General features: G+C 45.4%; 1 pseudogene; it reads left to right on the top strand.

The window, feature by feature from the left end:
* Positions 1-7,189: 7,189 nt before the first annotated feature.
* LOC101614898 lies at positions 7,190-8,050 on the top strand (annotated as a pseudogene).
* Positions 8,051-21,423: the final 13,373 nt, after the last annotated feature.

Genomic DNA, 21,423 nt, shown 5'->3' with positions numbered 1-21,423 from the left:
AGAGTACATGGCATCACAGTGGCTCTCCTGAATGCCAAAGCCATGTCTCCTCACAACACATGGCATCACAATGGTTCTAGTGAAGACCAAAGTTGTGTCTCCTCACACTACATCACATCACAGTGGTACTACTGAGGCCCCAGTCTGTGTTTCCTGAGAGTGGATAGTTTCAGAGTTGTTCTAGTGAAAGCCCAGGCTGTGTCTCTTCACAGTGGAAAGTTTCTCAGTGGCTCTATGGAGGACCCAGGCTGTGGCTCCTCACAGTGCATGGCATAACAGTGTTTGTGGTGAGAGCCCATGATGTGCTCCATACCATGGATGGTATCACTGTGGTACTTGTGAGGATCCAGGCTGTTTCTTCTCTAAGTGGATAGTTTCACAGTGGTTCTAGGGAGAACCAAGGTTATGAGATTGGTTTTATTGAGAGCCCAGGTAATGCATCCTCATAGTGGATGGCATCGCAGTGGTTCTAGTGAGGGTCCAGACTATGTCTCCCAACAGTGGGTGGCATCACAGTGGCTCTACTGTGAGCTAGGCCTGTCTTCTCACAGTGGATGGCATCACCGTGGTTCTATTGACAGGCCCAGTACTGTCTCCTCATAGTGCATTACATCACAGTGGTACTAGAGATAACCCAGTCCATGTCTCCTCACAGTGAATGGCATCACAGTGGTTGTAGTGACAGGCCTAGCCTTGAGTCCTCACAGTGCATGGCATCACAGTGCTTCTTTTGAGAACTGAGACTGTGTTTCCTCACAGTGGATGGCATCACAGTGGTTCTATTGAGATCCCAGGCCATGTCTTCTCACAGTGCATGGCATTGCAGTGGTTCTAGTGAGATTCCAGGCCATGTCTCCTAACAGAGAATGGCATCACAATCATTCTAGTGAGAGTTGAGGCTATGTCTCCTCACAGAGGTGACACACAGTAGTTCCAGTGAGAAACAAGGCCTGTTCTCCTCATGGTGCATTGCTTTATAGAGGTATTAGTGAGGACCTACTCTGTGTCTCCTCACAGTGATGCAATGACAGTGGATCTATTCACAACTGAGGCCATGTCTCCTTACAGTGGATGACATCAAAGTGGTTGTAATGAGAGCCCAGGCTGTATCTCCTCCATCACAGTGGTTCTAGTGAAAACCCTGGCAGTGTCTCCTCAAAGTGGATGGCATCACAGTGCTGACAGTGACAGCCCTGGCCATGACTCCTCACAGTGCATGGTATCACAGTTGTTCTTTTGAGAGCCCAGGGTGTGTCTCAGCCCAGTGAGTGACATCACAGTGGTTGCAGTGACAGGCCCAGCCCTGACTCCTCACAGTGCATGGGATCACAGTGGTTCTAGTCAGAGCCTGGGCCATGTCTTCTCATAGTGGATGGCATCAAGTGGCTCTACTGCAAGCCCAGGCCAGGTCTCCTCACAGTGGATGGCATCACATTGGTTCTAGTTGGAGTTCAGGCCCTGTCTCCTTATCGAAGTTGCTATCACATTGGTTATAATGTGAGGCTCAGCCCTGCCTCCTCAGAGTACATGGTATAACACTGGTTCTCGTAATTGCCCTGGCCATTTCTCCTCACAATAGATGACATCACAGTATTTCTAGTGAAAGCCCAAGATATGTCTCCTCACACTACATCCCATCACAATGATAGTAATGAGGACCCAGCCTGTCTCCTCACAGTGGCAATACACAGGTTCTCATGAGAGTCCAGCCCATGTTTCTTCATACTGAATGGCATCATAGTGTTTCCAATGAGGGATCAGGCCATGTCTCCACACAGTGCATGGCATCACAGGGGTTCTAGTCACATGACCGGCCCTGTCTCCTCACAGTGCATAGCATCACAGTGGTTCTAGTGAATGGCCAGGCAATGTCTCCTCACAATGGATTTCATAACAGTGGTTCTAGAGGGGACCCAGGCTATGACTCCTTACAACAAGTGGCATAACAGTGGTTGTAGTGGAAGTCCAAGATGTGTCTCTTCACAGGGCATGTCATCACAGTGGTTCTACTGAGACCCTAGGCCTTGTCTCCTCACAGTGGATGGCATGACAGTGGTTCTACTGACATACCCAGCTCTTTCTCCTTACAGTGCATTGCATCAGAGTGGTACTACACACAACCCAATCCATTTCTCCTCACAGTGAATGCAATGACAGTGGTTCTAGTGAACACCAAGGCTGTGTCTTCTCACAGTGGATGACATCAAAGTTGTTGCCATGAGATCCCAGGCTGGATCTTCTCAAAATAAATCACATCATGGTGGTTCTAGTGAGAACCCAGGCCATGTCTTGTCACAGCGGATGACATTACAGGAGTTTTAGTGAGAGGCTGGGCCCTGTCTCCTCACAGTGCATTGTCTCACAGTGGTATTAGTGAGGGCCTAGTTAGTGTCTCCTCACAGTGATGACATGACAGTGGATCTAGTGAAGACTGAGGCCATGTCACTTCACAGTGGTGGACATCACAGTGGTTGCAGTGAGAGCCCAGGCTGTATCTCCTCCAAGTGGACTGTATCACAGTAGTTCTAGTGAGATCCCAGGCCATGTCTCCTCACAGTACATGGCATCACAGTGCTTATCAGGACAGGCCCTGCACTGACTCGTCACAGTGCATGGCATCACAGTGGTTCTTTTGAGCGCACAGGCCATGTCTCCTCACAGTGGATGACATCATAGAGGCTCTAGTAAGAGGCCAGGCAGTGTCCCCACAAAGTGGATGACATTGCAGCAGTTCTAGTGAGAGATGGGGCCCTGTCCCCTCACAGTGCATTGCTTCACAGTGGTATTAGTGAGAGACCCAGTGTCTCCTCACAGTGATGGCATTACACTAGATCTACTGAGGATGCAGGCTATGTCCCTCAGAGTGCATGACATCACAATGGCTCTATTGAGAGCCCAGGCTATGTTTTCTTACAGTGGATGGTATCACAATGGTTCCACTGACAGGCTTGGCCCTGTCTCATCAGAGTGCATGGCATTACTGTGTTTCTAGTGAGAGCCCAGGGTGTTTCTCCTCACAGTGAATGGCATTACATTGGTCCTAGTCACATGCCCGCTCTGTCTACTCACAGTGCATAGCCTCACGAGTTGTTCTCGTGATAGGCCTGGCCCTGCCTCCACTCAGTGAATGGCATCACAGTGTTTCTAGTGAGAGCCAGGCTGTGTCTCCTCACAGCAAATGGCATCACAGTAGTTCTAGTGACAGGCCTGGCCCTGTCTTCTCACAGTGTATAGAATCCTAGTGGATTTTTGAGAGCACTGGCCATGTCTCCTCACAATGGATGGCATCACAGTGGTTCTAGGGATAGACCTGGTCCTGTCTCCTCACAGTGCATGGCATAGTAGTGGTTGTAGTGAGAGCCCATGATCTGCTCCATACAATGGATGGCATCACAGTGGTACATCTGAGGACCCAGGATGTTTCTCCTCTAAGTGGGTAGTTTCACAGCAGGTCTAGGGAGAACCAAGTTTATGTCTACTCACAGTGGATGGCATGAGAGTGGTTCTAGTGAGAGCACAGGCCATGTCTACTCCCAGTGGATAGCATCACAGTTGTTATAGTTAGAACCTAGGCTATGTCTCCTAACAGTGAATAGCATCACTGTGGCTCTACTGTGAGCCCAGGCTTAGCCTCCTCACAGTGTTTAGCATCACTGTGTTTCCACTGAGAGGCCCAGCCCTGTCTCCTCACAGTGCATTGCATCACAGTGTTGCTAGAGATAACCCAGAATGGCATGACAGTGTATCTAGTGAGGAGCAAGGCCATGTCTCCTCAGAGTAGATGACATCACAGTGGTAGCAGTGGGAGCCCTGGCTGTTTCACCTGAAAGTGTAATGCATCACAGGGCTTCTTTTGAAAACCCAGGCCATTTCTCCTCACAATTAATGGCATCACAGTAGTTCTAGTGAGAGTCTAGGCAATGTCTCGTCAAAGTGGATGACATCATTGTAGTGTTGAGAGGCTGTGCCCTGTCTCCTCACAGTGCACTGCTTTGTAGTGATATTAGTTAGATCCCATTGTCTCCTCACAATGATGGCATTGGTCTAGCGATAACTCAGGTGATGTCTCCAAAGAATGCATGACATCACAGTGTCTCTATTGAGAGCCCAGACCATGTGTCCTCACAGTGGATGGCATCACAGTGGTTCTAGTTACAGGGCAGGCACTGTCTCCCCCAGTGCATGACATCTCAGTGGTTCTTTTGAGAGCCCAGGACATCTATCCTCACAGTGCATGGCATCACAGTGGCTGTAGAGAGATCCCAGATCATGTCTCCTCACAGTGAATGGCATCAATGTGGTTCTAGTGAGGGCCCAGATGGTGTCTTCTCACAGTGCATGGCATCACAGTGGTTGTAGTGAAAGGCCTGCCTGTCTCCTTCCAGTGGGTGGCATCCCAGTGGTTCTAGTGTCAGCCCAGGCTGGATCTCCTCACAGTGGATGGCATCACAGTGGTTCTAGTTGGAGCCCAGGCCCTGTCTCCTTATTGAAGTTACTATCACATTGGTTATAGTGTGAGGCCAGCCCTGTCTCCTCACAGTACATGGCATCACAATGTTTCTAGTGAAGGCCATCTTGTGTCTCCACACACAGGACTGAATGACAGTGGGACTAGTGAGGACCCAGGTTGCATCTCCTAACAGTGGATAGTTACACAGTTGTTCTAAGGAAGACCAAGACTGTGTCTCCTCACAATGAATGGCATCACAGTATTTCTAGTGAAGGATCAGGCCATCTGTCCTCACAATGCATGGCATCACAGTGGTTCTAGTGACAGGCCTGGCCCTGTGTCCTCACAGTGGATGGCATCACAGTGGCTCTAGTTAGAGCCCAGCCCATATCTCCTCACAGTGGATGACATCTCAGTAGTTCTAGTGAGGGGCAGAGCTCTGTCTCATCATAGTGCATTGTTTCACAGTGGTATTAGGACCTACTCAGTGTCTCCTCACAGTGATGGCATGACAGTAGATCTAGTGAAGACTGAGGCCATGTCTCCTCACAATGGAGGACATCACAGTTGTTGCAATGAGAGCCTAGGCTGTATCTCCTCAAAGTGGAAAGCATCACAGTGGTTCTCGTCAGCACCCATGCCATGTCTTCTCATAGTGAATGCCATCACAGTGGTTCTGGTGAGAGCTCATGCCATAGTAAATAACTTGACAGTGGTTCTAATGAAGGCGAAAGCTATGTCTTATCACATTGGATGACATCACAGTGGTTGCAGTGAGTGCCTCGGCTTTATCTTCTCAAAGTGGAATGCATCACTCTTGTTTTAGAGAGAATGCTGGCCATTTCTCTTCACCAAGAATGGCATCTCAGTACTTCTAATGAGAGACTAGGACATGTCACCTCACAGTGGTGACATCACAGTAGTTCTAGTGAGAGGGAAGGCCCTGTCTCCTCACAGTGCATTGCTTCACAGTGGTATTAGTGAGGACCTAGACTGTGTCTCTTCACAGTGATGGAATGACAGTGGTTGTAGAGAAGGCTGAGGCCATGTCTCCTCACAGTGGATTGTCATCACAGTGGTTGTGGTCAGTGCCTGGGCTGCATCTCCTCCAAGTGGAACACATCACAGTAGTTCCAGTGAAAGCCCATGGCATGTCTTCTCACAGTGAATGGCATCATAATGGTCCTAGAGACATGCCCAACCTGTCTCTTCACAGCGCATGGTATCACAGTGTTTCTAATGAGGAAATAGGCCATGTCTCCTGACAATGCATGTGTTCACAGTGGTTCCTGTGACAGGCCTGGCCCTGACTCCTCACAGTGCATGGCATCCCAGTGGTTCTTTTGAGAGCACAGGCTGGGTCTCCTCACAGTGAACGGCATCCCAGAGGTTCTAGTGAAAGGCCTGGCCCTGTACCTTCACAGTGTATGACATCACAGTGGTTCTAGTGAGAGCCCACATGTGCTTCATCACATGGATAGCATCATAGTGGTACTAATGAGGACGCAGTCTGTTTCTCCTCTAAGTGTGTAGTTTCACAGTGCTTCTAGGGAGAGCCAAGGTTATGTCATTCTAGTGAAGCCCAGGCCGGGCATCACGCAGAAGATGGCATCACAGCGGTTTTAGTGACAGGCCCAGCCATGTCTCTTCACAGTGCATAGCAGCACAGTGGTACTAGTGAGAGCCCAGGTTGTATCTCCTTACATTGAATGGCATCACATGGTTCTAGCGACAGACCAGGCCCTGACCTTACAGGGCATGTTATCATAGTGGTTCTAATTGGATCCCAGGCCCAGTATCCTTATTAAAGTTGCTATCACATTGATTATAGTGTGAGGTTTGGCCCTGTCTTCTCAGAGTACATGGCATAACAGTGGCTTTAATGGAAGCCAAAGATGTGTCTCCTCACACTAGATCACATCACAGTGGTATTAGAGACGATCCGGGTTGTATCTCCTCACAGTAGATAGTTCCACAGTGGTTCTAGGGAGGACCAATGCTGTGTCTCCTCACAGTGCATGGCATCACAGTGTTTCTATTTAAGGAACAAACCATGTCTCCTTACAGTGCATGGCACATGCCAAGCACTGTGAGAAGACAAGGATGGAGCTATCACTAGAATCACTGTGATGCCATTCACTGTGAGGAGACACATCCTGGGCTCTCACTAGAAACACTCTGATGCCATGCACTGTGAGGAGACACGGACAGGTCTGTGAATAGAACCACTGTGATCAAGACACTGAGAGGAAATAGGGACAGCCCTGTCACTAGATCCACTATGATGCCATTCCCTGTGAGGAGACAGGGCTGGGCCTGTCACTATAACCACTGTGAAGCCATCCACTTGGAGGAGACATGGCCTGGGTCCTCACTAGATGCACTGTAATGCCATTCTCTTTGCGGAAGCACAGACTGGGCTCTGACTAGAAACACTGTGATCCCATGCACTGTGAGGAGACAGGGCCAGGCCTCTCACTAAAAGCACTGTGATGCATTGGGGCCTCCACTCTCTCACAAGCTGGGGGACTGGGCTGCCGGCAGGAAGGCTACTTACTGTCTCCACCCTAGCTGTCCCTGCCAACGTCCAGCCACCAGCTGATGCTCCAGCGTGGGAATTTATCCCTGAAGACTGGCTTCGCAGGGTGGAGGAAGCAAGAAGGGGAGGAAGAAGGAGCCGAGGCCCGACCATCATGCCCCGTCCGGTCCCCGTCGCTCCCGCCGGGCTCGCGACTTGCCATGACCTCGCTGACCCAGCGCAGCTTGGGCCTGGTGTAGTGGCGCATCGAGGCCTCACGCCACGCCACCTACAAGGAGGTGGCAGTGGCGGGGAGGACGAGGCGCAGAGCCGCTGCTACGAGCTGGATGACGACAAGGGTAACTCCAAGGAGAGGCGGCTCACGCTCATGGAGTAAGTGCTGCTCCTGGGCCTCAAGGACAGAGAAGGTTATACATCATTTTGGAATGACTGTATATCATCTGGATTACGTGGCTGTATGTTAATTGAATTAGCATTGAGAGGAAGGTTACAACTAGCAGCTTGTGGAATGAGAGGGAAAAGAATTTTAACAAGGAAGGTGATCTGTAAGACGGATGCTCCAACTGGGGATATTCTACTTGACGAAGCTCTAAAGCATGTTAAGGACACTCAGCCTCCAGGTACAGTCCAGAACTGGATTGAGCTACTTAGTGGTGAGACATGGAATCCCCTAAAACTGCATTATCAATTACGAAATGTAAGGGGATGATTATCTAAGAACCTGGTAGAAAAGGGTGTACTGACAACGGAGAAACAGAACTTCCTTCTCTTTGACATGACGACACATGCTCTGCCCAATAACAACATTAAGCAGCGCCTCATCAAGAAGATGCAAGAAGCTGTTCTTGACAAATGGGTAAATGACCCCCACTGCATGGACAAACGCTTGCTGGCCCTCATTTACCTCGCCCATGCTTCAGATGTTCTGGAAAATGCTTTTGCTCCTCTTCTAGACGAGCAATATGATTTAGCTAGCCACCAAGAGAGTATAGCAACTTCTCGACTTAGACCCAGAAGCAGAGGGTCTGAAGGCCAACACCAATGATATTCTGTCAGAATGAAATGTTTCCTTTCTCTCCTGTAAGCCAGTAGGTTTTCTTCTACTGACTCCTGGTTTTCTGCAGTTTGTACTTTCAATACTCTAGTTTGCTTTTGTTTTATGCATGAAATGGTGGTTGACTCTTTTTTGTATGTATGCAGGATTCTGCTGGTACGAGAAGCCTTCCTGTTAGTTTTTTTTTTTTTAAATTTAATTTATTAGTTTTCTTTTCAGTAAATACAGGCAGTTTGGTACCATTATTTAGGCTCATCTGTGATCTACCCCCTCCCATTAGACCCTCCTTATTATTGAAAATGGGTCGTGCATTGTGGAGTTAGCCCCCAGTTATTAGTATGATAAATGTCTCTGAAAATCATGACCCAACATGTAACTCTGACATTCTTTCCGCCCCCTCTTCCGCAAGATTTCCCTGAGCCATGTTGGGTTCATTTTTGGTCTGCTTCAGTGCTGAGGTGTTGGGGGCCTCTGAGGCTCTGGCTCTCTGATTTGGTAGGAGTTGATTTTTCTCTGCATTGATCTCCTTCCCCTTTGTGCTGGTATCCAGTTCACAGGAAAACATCACCCTTGCTTATTTCGCCAGTTGTCCTTAGTTTCAGTTGGGCCCCTTCTGAGGTATGTTGGGGCAGCTCTCTTCTTAGGATCTGCATCTATCTGGAAAAGAGAAGCAGATTCTCCAACGGAGAGTATGTTAGCACCCAGAAAATTGAGATAACACTTACTTTTTTGATAGACAGTTTGATAGGTGTAGGCCCTCTTATACCCCGTGATTGATGGTAGCTTGATATTGTAGAGTGGGCTTGTGTTTGAGTATGGTTCTGACTTGTTTCCCAGCTCCAGCTAAGGGTCTAGTACCACTGAGTGGATCAGTTAGCCAAATCAAGAGCAATTGATTCCTCACCATGGCTGTGTACCACTATTGCACTTGTGTGGGTATCACATCCGGTTAATTGGTGCTACTTAGGTTAAACAATGTGTTGCTTGGACAGATCTTGGTCACTTCCCCCAGTCGCCTATGTAGTGCCTTCTGGCACTAGACACGCTGACTGTCTGGGGACTGACTCTCTCCTGGCTTCCAGCCATGTCATTCCATTTTACGTGTCAGCTGCGTATGGAGTCTTCAGCAACAGGGTCTTACCACTGGCCTTTGGTGGGTCATCAATTACTCTGACAGAAGTCTGTCATTGTTTTGGGAAACCTTGTAGGTTTCTCTGATCAAAAGCTCATTGTGGATTGTAGGCCCAAGCTGGAAGTGGGGGTTACAGGTCAGTGTCCACTAAGAAATTGAGGAAAAAGATAACTAATATACAAGAGTTAGAGAGGAGAGAGATAGAGGGGAGAGGGGGAGAGGGAGGGAGGGAAGATGTAGGAGATTTAGGTCAGTCTTTATCCTACCCTCTCCAGTGTCTTGTGGTTCAGGTGTTTCCTGTAAGGGACTAGTGAAGGTTCAGTCATTTGGTCTGTCTTTTAGGAAGTAGAATTTTATGGTACCATTGCCATTTGGGTCCGGATTACTGTTTTCCACCCTTTGATTCCCTCCCCGCCCTCCCATCCATCTTATTGTCTAGTCCATGAGGTACTTGCTGGGTTTGTAAGGCATCTTGGGCAAATTCAGGTTAGGTGTTGCAGATGAGTGAGACTATGTGTCGATTTTTTTTCTGTGATTGGGTAAGTTCGCTGAGAATGAGCTGTTCCAGGTTCAACCATTTTTCCTCAAATTTCTTTATGTCGTTTTTTCTTACTGCTGTATAGAATTCCATTGTGTAGATATACCACATCTTTGTTATCCATTCTTCTAATGATGGACATCTGGGTTGATTCCAGCTTTTAGCTATTACAAATTGAGCTGCTACAAACATGGTTGAGCAAATCTCTCTGGCTTTTGGTTTGAAGGTTTGCCCAGTAATGGTATAACTGGGTCTGTTGGTATTTCTATAGTCAGCTTTTTCAGGAGTCTCCATATTGCTTTCCAAAGTGGTTGTACCATCCTGCATTCCCACCAACAGCGAATGAGTGTCCCTGCTTCTCCACATCCTCGCCAGCATTTATTTTCATTTGACCTTTTGATGTTGGCTATCCTTATTGGGGTAAGGTGGAATCTCATAGTTGTTTTAATTTGCATTTCTCTGATGATTAGGGATGATGAACATTTTCTTAGGTGTGTGTTTGCCATTTGTATCTCTTCCTCTGTGAATTGCCTGTTTAACTCTGTGCCCCATTTTGTGAGTGGGGTATTTGTCTTCTTATTGTTTAGACTTTTGAGTTCTTTGTAAATTCTAGAGATAAGGCCTCTATCAGTTGGATAACCTGCAAATATTTTCTCCCACTCTGTGGGTATTCTATTGGCTTTGTTTATTATATGCTTATCTGTAAAGAAACTCTTCAGCTTCATATGATCCCAATGGTTGAGTGACTGTTTAAGAACTTGAGCCACTGGGGTTTTATTCAGGAAGTCTTTTTCCATTCCTATATCATGGAAAGTACTTCCTAAATTTTCTTCCAGTAGTTTTCGAGTTTCTGGTCTTATGTTGAGGTCTTGATCCATTTGGATTTGAGTGTTGTGCATGGTGAAATGTGTGGATCAAGTTTTAGTTTCTTGCATGTGGTTATCCAGTTTGTCCAGCACCATTTGTTGAAGATGCTATCTTTTTTCCAGTCTATATTGTTTGGGCCTTTGTCGAATATCAAGTAGCTATAGTTGCTTGGCCCAAAATCCGGGTCCTCAAGTCTATTCCATTGGTCTATACTCCTGTTTTTATGCCAGTACCATGCTGTTTTTATTACTATGGCTTTGTAGTATAACTTTATATCGGGTATGGTGATGCCACCAGAGGTATTTCTTTTGCTGAGGATATGTTTGGATATGCGAGGCCTTCTGCCTTTCCATATGAAATTTGAGATAATTTTTTCTATGTCTGTGAAGAACATTGTAGGGATTTTAATTGGAATTGCGTTAAATCTATATATTGCCTTTGGTAGGATTGTCATCTTCACAATGTTAATTCTGCCTATCCAGGAGTATGGGAGGTCTTTCCATCGTTTCAAGTCCTCCTCAATTTCTTTTTTTGAGAGTTTTTATATTTTCGTTGTATAGATCTTTTACTTCCTTGGTTAACGTTATTCCAAGGTATTTTATTTTATTTTTTGCTATTGAAAATGGGACTATGTCCTTTATTTCTTTTTCTGTGTCTTTGTCATTTGCATACAGAAATGCTTCCGATTTTTGTGCGTTGATTTGGTATCCTGCTACTTTGCTATAGGAGTTAATCACCTTCAGGAGTTTTGGGATGGAGTCTCTCAGGTCTCTTACATATACAATCATGTCATCAGTGAATAGAGCTAACTTAACTTCTTCCTTTCCAAATTGTATCCCTTTTATTTCCTTCTCCTGCCTTATTGCTTGGGCTAGGACTTCCAGAACTATATTGAAAAGCAGAGGTGAGAGAGGACATCCCTGTCTTGTTCCTGATCTCAATGGGAATTCCTCAAGTCTCTCTCCATTAAGAATTATTTGGGCCTTTGGAGCTTTGTATATTGCCTTTATTATATTAAGATGTGAACCGGCCATGCCGATTCTCTCCAATGTTTTGATCATGAAGTGATGTTGTATCTTGTCAAAGGCCTTCTCTGCATCTATCGAAATGATCATGTGATTTTTATGTTGAAGCTTGTTTATGTGGTGTATTACATTGACAGATTTTCGTATGTTGAACCACCCTTGTGTTCCTGGGATAAATCCCACTTGGTCAAGGTGGATACTGCTTTTGATGTGTTGTTGGATTTGGTTTGTGAGAATTTTGTTGAGGATCTTTGCGTCTATGTTCATTAGGGAAATAGGCCGATAGTTTTCTTTTCTTGTGGCGTCTCTGCCTGGTTTTGGGATTAGGGTGATACTAGCTTCATAGAAGGAGTTGGGTAGTTTTCCCTGTTCTTCAATTGTGTGGCACAGTTTTAGGAAGATTGGTTTGAGTTCTTCCATGAAGGTTTGATAAAATTCGGCTGGGAATCCATCTGGTCCTGGACTCTTCTTTTTTGGGAGGTTTTTTATTACTTTTTCAATCTCCATGAGCGTGATGGGTTCATTGAGGTGGTTGATCTGCTCTGAGTTTAGCTTTGGTAGATGATATGCATCCAGGAATTTATCCATCTCCTCCACATTTTCCAGTTTTGTGGAGTAGAGGTTTTTGAAATAAGTCCTGATGATTCTGCCGATTTCACTGATGTCTGTTGTAATCTCTCCTTTTTCATTTTGAATTTTGTTAATTTGGAGTCTCTCCTTTTTTTGCTTGATCAAATTGGCCAGAGGTTTGTCAATCTTGTTTATTTTTTCAAAGAACCAGCTCTTTGTTTTGTCAATTGCCTTAATTGTTTCCTTGGTTTCCAATTCATTAATTTCTGCTCTGATTTTAATTATTTCCTTCCTTCTGGAGCTCTTTGGGTTGGATTTTTCTTGTTTTTCCAATGCCTTTAGGTGGATGGTTAAGCTATTGATTTGGGATTTTTCTGTCTTTTTTATGAAGGCATTGAGTGCTATGAATTTTCCCCTGAGGACTGCCTTCATTGTGTCCCACAAGTTTTGGTATGATGTGTTCTCATTGTCATTCAATTCCAGGAATTTTGCAATTTCATTTTTTATTTCATCCACTATCCATTTATTGTTTAAGAGTGTGCTATTCAGTTTCCAGTTGCCGTTGGGGCTCTTGTTGGTTTTTTTGTTGTTGATTTCTAGGAATATAGCATTATGATCTGATATCATGCAGGGAATTATGTCGATTTTCCTAAGTATGTGGAGTCTATCTTTGTGACCCAGTATATGGTCTATTTTAGAGAATGTTCCATGGGCTGCTGAGAAGAATGTGTAGTCTGTGGATTTGGGGTGGAAAGTTCTGTAGATGTCTGTTAGGTCTAAGTGCTCTATGGTTTTGTTGAGCTCTCTTACTTCCCTGTTGAGCTTCTGTTTGGATGATCTGTCTATTACTGATAATGGTGTGTTAAAGTCCCCAGCTATGATGGTGTTGGTGGTTATTTCTGTTTTATTGTCAAGTAGGTTATGTTTTATGAACTGCGGTGCCCCTGTGTTTGGTGCATACAGATTCATGATTGTAATATCCTCTTGATGGATTGTTCCCTTTACAAGTAGGAAGTAGCCTTCTTTGTCTTTTTTGATTGTTTTTGGTTTGAAGTCAACTTTATCTGATATTAATATAGCTACACCTGCTTGTTTCTTATTCCCATTTGCTTGGAATATTGTTTTCCACCCTTTCACCCTGAGGAGGTTTCTGTCTTTAGTGGTAAGGTGGGTTTCTTGAAGGCAGCAGATTGAGGGGTCTAATTTTTTGAGCCACCCTGTTAGCCTGTGTCTCTTGATGGGTGAATTAAGGCCATTAATGTTTAGGGTGATGACTGTGAGATTTGATTTGATCCCTGTCATTTTGTGGTGGTAGAGGTGTGTTGGCATTTCCATGGAATTTTTTTTTTTTTTTTTTTGTATGTACTCTGGGTTTGATTGCTGTGATCTTCTTCTTGTAGGCATTTGTGTTTGGTTATTTGTTTCCTCTCTGTGGAGAATTTCCTGGAGTACTTTCTGTAGGTTTGGTTTTGTGTTCACATAATTGTAAAGCTGAGTTTTATCATGGAAAGTTTTCCTTTCACCATCTATTATAAGGGAGACTTTTGCTGGGTAGAGTAGTTTAGGTTGGAAGCCATAGTTTCTTAGTGTTTGGAGAGTATCATTCCAGGCCCTTCTAGCTTTCAGGGTTTCCATTGAGAAGTCTGAAGTAATTCTGATGGGGTTTCCTTTAAAAGTGGTGTGCTGTTTTTCCCTAGCTGCTTTTAGGATTTTTTCCTTGGTGTCAATGTTTAGAGTCTTAATGATAATGTGCCTTGGGGAGTTTCTCCTTTGGTCTAGTCGGTTAGGAGTTCTGTTTGCTTCTTGAATCTTGATGGGCCTTTCTTTTAAGAGACGGGGGAAGTTTTCTTCAATTATTGTGTTAAATAAGTTCTCCATGCCTTTGGTCTGAAATTCTTCTCCTTCTGGTATTCCAATGATTCTGATATTAAGACGTTTAAGTGTATCCCACAATTCTCTCATGTTCTGTTCACAGGAACTTTTGAACTTACTGAAATTTTTGGACTCTCGGACTGTTTCTTCCATCCTGTCTTCCAGATCAGAATTTCTATCTTCCACTTCGCTGACTCTATTCTAGAGAGCCTCTAGTGAGTTTTGGACTTGTTCAATTAAGTTTGCATTTTCTACTACTTTCCTATGTATCACTTCCATCGCTTTGTCCAGCTCCCTTTTTGTCTCATTTTCTGATTTTCTTGATGATTCTTGGAAATCATCCTTGCATTTCTTTATGTTTTCATTTAGTGTGGCCAGCTGATTTTTAAGGTCCTCTTTTTTTTCATTCTCCCTCAACTCTCTTAGCTCTCTTTGAATTCCTTCCAGTGTCTTATCATATTGCTCTAGCTTAGTGATGGTAGCATCCATACGATTATCTATCCTTTGTAGCTTTCCTGTCAGATCTAGCAGTAGTTTGGTCAGGGTTGCATTGTTCATTGCTTCCACTTGATGTTCTGATCCTAAACACTCTTCTATGTTTTGGTTTGTTGTGATCCTTGTTGGACTGGGTGATCTGTCTGGATTTTCTTCCATTTTATTTTTCGTGTTATTTCTTTTGCGCTGTGGTCTACCCATGTCAGTGTATGGGCAGGTAGGTGGGTGGAGCAGCCTGGGATCTAGCTTAATGCAAATCCAAGGCAGCCTGGGGCAGTTGTAAGCAGCCTGGGTTTTTGCTCACTCTTGCCAAAGCCGCCTACCTATAGCCTGACAGGGGCACCAAAGTTGCCTGAATTCTCACCCAGTAATGCACCTAAGCTGCCTGCCTTTGAGCTTGAAAAGGGACTGAGGTAGCAAGCCTTGAAGGTGCCTAGATTCTGGCTGGGTACACTGGGGTCTGTAAACAGTCTGTGCTCTTCCGTCTCAGGGGAGTGGGGGATGGGTGGCGATGTACAGGTAGGGGATGGCACCTGCGCTGGCGCTAGTGACTCAGTGTGGACTTATGTGGCTCTTGCTGTGGGACTGGGCCCACTGCAAGTGCAATTGTAGTGCAGAGGCAGATGATGTGGGTACGGAATCAGGACACAGCAGAAACTGACCGGCGGCAAGTGATGTGAGAACAGCAGGGCGTGAGGGGAGGGGGGGCAGCTAGGAGCGTGGGGCGCTGTGGGATACCGTGGGGTGCTCTGGACTCGCAGGGGGGGAGGGGGCGGATCGCACGGGGGAGGGGGCTGAGGGGGTCCAGGGGGTCGCGGGTAGCGCAGGGGGCGTGGAGCACGCTGAGGTAAGATGGAGTGCTGGATGCTGTGGGACGCTGTGGGGCAGTTTGGACGCGCGGCGGGGGTGGGGTGCACGGGGGGGGCTCGAGGAGCGCGGGGGTGGGGCGTGGGGAGTCTCGGGGCACGCGGGGGGATCGGGGCACACCTGGGCGCCCGGGCGCTGGACGCTGCGGGGCGCTTTGAGCGCCCCTGTCGCGTGTGGGTAGGGAGCGTTGGGCGCGCTGGGGGAGGAGGGGGGGCGGGGCGCGCGGGGGGAGCTCGAGGCGCGTGGGGGTGGGGCGTGGGGGTCTCAGGGCGCGCAGGGGGCGCGGGGGTGCGGGGCACGCCTGGGCGCCGGGGGCGCAGGGCGCTTGGGGCGTGCCTGCTGTGTGTGGATAGAGGGCACGGAACGTGCGGGGGGTGGGGTGCGCGGGAGGGTGGGGCGGGCGTGGGGTGGTCTCGAGGCACGCGGGGGTGGGGCGCAGGGGTCTTGGGCGCGCAGGGGCGCGGGGCAGGCCTGGGTGCCCGGGGCGCGGGAAGCCTTGGTTCGCTTGGGCCGCGTCTGCCGTGTGTGGATAGGGAGCGTGGGGCGCGCTGGGGGGGAGGGGCGTGCTGGGGGGGAGGGGCGTGCTGGGGGGGGTGCGGGGGGTGCGGCGGGTGTGGGGCACGGGGGTTGTGGGGTGCGCTGGGCCGCCGGGGCGCGTGGGGCTTGGTGTGCATGGGGCGCCGGGCCGCTGGGCGTGGGGCCGCGCCCGATGCAGTTATTCGCGGCGGGCGGGGTGGCGGGGCGTGGGTCGCGGGGGTGTGTGCTTCCCTCTTTTATCCCAATCTGTGCCCTCCCTCTTCAGAAAGTTCCTAATTTCCCTTGAATACTTGCCTTTTTTTCCCTCGTTGTTTGTAGTGCAGCTAGGCGGTCGCCATCTTGACCGGAATCCTGTTAGTTTTTAACCAATTGTACTGCCACATTGGCATTTCAATCCCTGTTGCCCTCCTCACTGTTAATCTGGTTTGGGTTTCTGGGATACTTGAACTTTCCGAGTAGCTCCAGTCACCTCACTCGCACAGCTTTAAGATGACTCAGCTTGAGTTGCCCACATGTGCATACGTATCGTCTGGCATTCTGCCTGCAGTTTAGATAAGTCACAACAAGGCCTTCAACTCACCAAAGGTAAAAATATGTATCTATTAGGACATTTTATACATAGATCTCAGTTGAGATGTATACTTCGCAAAATTATTTTTAAATTGAAACAGCACATTAAATAATATAAAATGCCCCATGGATATTGCTTCAAATCTATTGTTTTATTACACTTGTTATAATTTTAACTGTTGAATCATAAGGTCCAATTGTTTCACAAAGCCAGTTTGGGATGGGCTGCATTCCAGTTACGTTGCATATAGTTTGAAATACATATAAATTGCCCTTTTCTGGCCCCTGTCTTTAGTATTTTTACAAAACTAGTTTGTACAGTTGGTGCCCCTCACTTGCTTAAGACATTATTGTTAGACGGCCAAACTGACCTCTTGTTGCTGAAGGAGAGAAAGGGCTGTGTGTTATTGGTTAGTCCAGGTTTTTGAGCTGTGTCACTCACAGTACTTTGCCTTTGCATATCCTTGTGCAGTTTTTTTCCTTCCCGGTCTTAACTGTTTTCATGATTTCTATAGGGGAGAAGCTGTGACCAGTACTAATCTTGAGTACAGTTTATTCTTTTTCTATTTTCAGATTGTCTTTCTGAAATGTCATTTATCTTCTACTTCTTTGTTGGGGAAATAAAATCTCAGTTGTAGCAGATGCTGCATGTAAATGGTAGCGGATAATGACTGCAACACAGATGATGAAGACTTCCATGATAGAGAGCTCTGCTGGGCTTTAAGTTTTATGTACAATTATGATAATCAGCACATTGTAAGACTCCAAGCCTTTGCTTTTTATTTTTACCCTTTATTACTGCTTATTCCACCTTTGGTTCCATAATGTAAATACTACACATGGAACAAATAAAATGTCAGATTTTTTTTATTCCCATAGTGCATGTTAATAGTGGGGCTTTCGGGTGTTTAGAAATATTTTTGGTTAACATTTGATGAAAAAAATACTAAATGGAGTTATAACTGTAGAATTAAATTTTAAGGGATTCCCTAATATGTATCCTATCTTTTAATCTGATGTAATAGATGAACATAATCTTGAAAGTGAAAAAACAAAAACACTGTGATGACAAGCACCATGAGGAGACATGGCCTGGAATCTCACTATAACCAGTGTGATGCCATGTGCTGTGAGGAGCCACAGCCTGAGTCCTCTCTATAACCATTGTGAAACGATCCACTGTGAGGAGACGCAGCCTGGGTCCTCACTAGTACCACTGTGATGTGATCTAGTCTGAGGAGACCCATCTTTGGTTCCTACCAGAACCAATGTGATACCCTCTGTTGTGAGGAGACATGACCTGGGTATTCAATAGAGTCTCTCTGATGCCATGCACTCTGAGGAGACATGGCCTCGGTTCTCACTAGAACAACTCCGATGCCATGCACTGTGAGGAGACAGGGTTTGGTCTTTCACTAGAACCATTGTGATGCCATCCACTGTGAGGAGACAGGGTCAGGCTAAAGAAATTTATGACCACAAACCAGCTGTACAGAAAATACTTGAAAGACTTCTAAATGCCAAAAGTGAAAGCAGCACACACACACACACACACACACACACACACACACACAGGAGGAAATAGAAAAAAAAACATACTCAAATAACAGTTAAAACAAATGAATAAAGGGAAAAACAGGAAAGACTCCAAAATAAGAAGAATGGCAAAAATGAATGAATGCCTTTCAACAATAACTCTTAGTATCCTGCCATTAGGATCCTGCCATTTGTAAACACCTCTCTCAATGAAGGGTAGACGCCACCTTAGGGTGAAAGGATGGAAAATGGCATATCAACCAAATTGGCCTAGGAAACAAGAAGGGGTTGCTATCATAACATCTGACAGGATAGACTTCAAACCAACATTAATGAGGAATGATAAAGAAGGTCATTTTATACTGATTAAAGCAGCAGGAGGACATTACAATGCTAAACATATATGCAACTAAAATGGAGGCTCTCAGTTTCATCAAACACTATTAGACTTAATGTCACAGATAACATTGAACACAACTGTAGTGGGAGACTTCAAAACCCCACTCTCATCAATTGACAGGCCATCCTGGCCAAAAAAAAAAAAAAAAAAAAAGGACAGAAATACATCTGAATTAAATGATGTCATGGAACAAATGGATCTAACAGATATCTACAGAACATTTCATCCAAATGCTAAAAAATACACATTTTTCTCAACCGCATGTGGAACATCTCTAAAATAGACCACATATTAGGACACAAAGCAAATCTCAATACAGAAAAATTGAAATAATCTCTTGTACTCTATCTGACCTTAGTGGGATTAAGCTGCAAATCAAGGCAGGACTTTTGGGTAATATGGTGGCTTAGAAGCCACACCAAACCAGCCTAGGGGGGAATTTAAGCAAAACCCCAGCAAAATACACTCCTCTTCTGAAAAGTGAAGGAATATAGGTTATTCTTAGACACAGCAGAGAAGCCGGAGAGATGAAGACCCACCAGAAAGGAGGAAAATGGCGAGACCCACAGTGCAATGCCAGGCCCACCAGGAGGCAACAGCAGCAGAGAGTATACAATGGATGTTTTAACTCCATCAGCCTTCTTGCAAAGCTAAGAAATCTGAAGGAAAGACAGCTGAGATCAATTAAAGAGCAACAGAAAGTTTGAGCAAACCCAGAAGTCTAAGTTCTCCATCCTTCACCATCAGAACAGCAGGCCTCCAGCAGTCAGCCCCCAGTGGCAGCACAGCCAGCAGAGCTGATCAGTGGTACAGCTGCACAGCACAGCATGGAGGGATCCAGGCAGACACTCAGAATTGGTGAGATTGGGAGCCATCCCAAAAGGTAACAAGACTGACTGGAAAACAAAACAAAACAAAACAAAACAAAACAAACAGGTACAGAGTCCTGCAAGAGCTAATCTCTCTTTCCTTCTCTTGGCACGTTATAGGGTACATTTTTTGGTTGGCTTTTTTGGGGTGGGGGGTGGAATTTTATTGCCTTTGGTGCTTTCATATATATAGGGCCTTTGTTGTTTGCTTCTGTTATTGGGGACAGGGTCTGATGAAGATCCAGGTTGACTTGGGACTCAATTCAGAACAGAAATCTCTACCTCCCAGCTGACTAGATAAAGGGTATAGGCAACACACACCCTTAGGGATTTTGGCTTTATATGACTATCTGTTTGTTTTAATCCCACAATTGCATAATTTGTGCTGGTTTTTAATTGATTGTGTATATTACTTGGTTGAAGTTTAGAATCTGCCAGTAAACTATTCCACTCAGTCCACTAGAATACTTGCTTAGCAACAAAACTAGATACCTACTATTGCATCTGTGGCTTCATTGATGGACAAGAGCTACAACTGGCACCTTGAACTCATATCCTGAGAGTATATAGAGGTGGATTGCCATGTCTGGGAACACTGCAGATAAACAGAAAATCCAAGCACCAAATCGATTCAGGATGCATAAGTCACTACAATACAATACAAGAAACTCAAAGAATCAAGACAATACAATCCCACCAAAAACTACACATTCATCAGAAATGATCACCAATGAGACTACTTTAGATGATAGTCCTGAAAAAGATTTCAAGAAAATTATGGCATCTATGCTCAAAGAAATCAGATAAAAGCCAAGCATGGTGGTGCACACCTTTAATCCCAGCACTTGGGAGGCCGAGGTAGGAGGATTGCTGAAAGGCCACCCTGAGACTAAATAGTGAATACCAGGTGAGCATGGGATAAAGTAAAACCCTACCTTGAGAAACAAACAAAAAAGGGCTGGAGAGATGGCTTTGTGGTTAAGTGCTTGCCTTCAGGTGAAGCCTGAGGACCCTGGTTCGAGGCTTGATTCTCCAGGACCCACGTTAACCAGATGCACAAGGGGGCGCACGCCTCTGGAGTTTGTTTGCAGAGGCTGAAAGCCCTGGTGTGCCCATTCTCTCTCTCTCTCTCTCTCTTTCTCTACCTCTTTCTCTGTTACTCTAAAATAAATAAATAAAAATGAACAAAAGTATTTTTTAAAAAAAGAAACAAACAAAAAGAAGAAGAGAAGAAAATCAGGGAAGAAATGAGGGGAATCAAAGAAGAAAACAAACTTCTGAAAGAGAACACAGGAAGCCAGCTTAATGAAATTAATAGGTCATTACAAGACATGAAATAGAAATACTGAAACAAAAGCAGGGTAACATCTTGGATCTGAAGAAAACAGTCAATGAAATTAAAAAAAAAAATACTCTGTGGACTGTCTCACCAGTAAAATGGATGGAGAAGAGAACAGAATATCTAAATTAGAAGACCACCTGATAGTTCAAAATGAGAAAGACAAGCTAACATCAAGGTATGAATAGGAATTTCAAGAATCCAAGACACTATGAAAAGATCCAACATAAACTTCAGGGTATAACAGAAGGAGAAGAATTCCAATCCAGAGGCTTAGTAGTTGTTTTGAACAAAATCATAGAAGAAATATTTCCTCAAATAGGGAAAGAAATGCAGTGCAGATACAAGCAGCTTTTAGAACACCAAAAAGGCAAAATCTGGAAAGAACCTCTCCTCACCATGTAATAATTAAACTACTAAACACACAAACCAAAGAAAATATATTGAATGCAGTTAGAGAAAAGAAGTAAGTCACCTACAATGGCAAGCCATCAGAAGAACTACAGAATACTCAACACTAACTCTGAAAGCGAGAAGGGCTTAGAATGATGTACTCCAAGTTCTGAAAAATACCAACTATCAACCAAGATTACATTATCCTGCAAAGCTATCTATCCAAATTGATGAAGAAATAAGGACATTGCACAACAAAAACAGACTAAAGGAATTTATGACAACTAAACAAGCTTTACAGAATACACTAGAAGGAATTCTTAATGCCGAAAGAGAATGCAACACCCACACAGGAGGAAATAGGAGAAAA

Source organism: Jaculus jaculus, chromosome 13 (genome assembly GCF_020740685.1).
Source record: "Jaculus jaculus isolate mJacJac1 chromosome 13, mJacJac1.mat.Y.cur, whole genome shotgun sequence".
Lineage (NCBI taxonomy): Eukaryota > Metazoa > Chordata > Mammalia > Rodentia > Dipodidae > Jaculus > Jaculus jaculus.
Note: the sequence above shows the minus strand (reverse complement) of the source record. Positions and strands in the feature narration are given on the sequence as shown.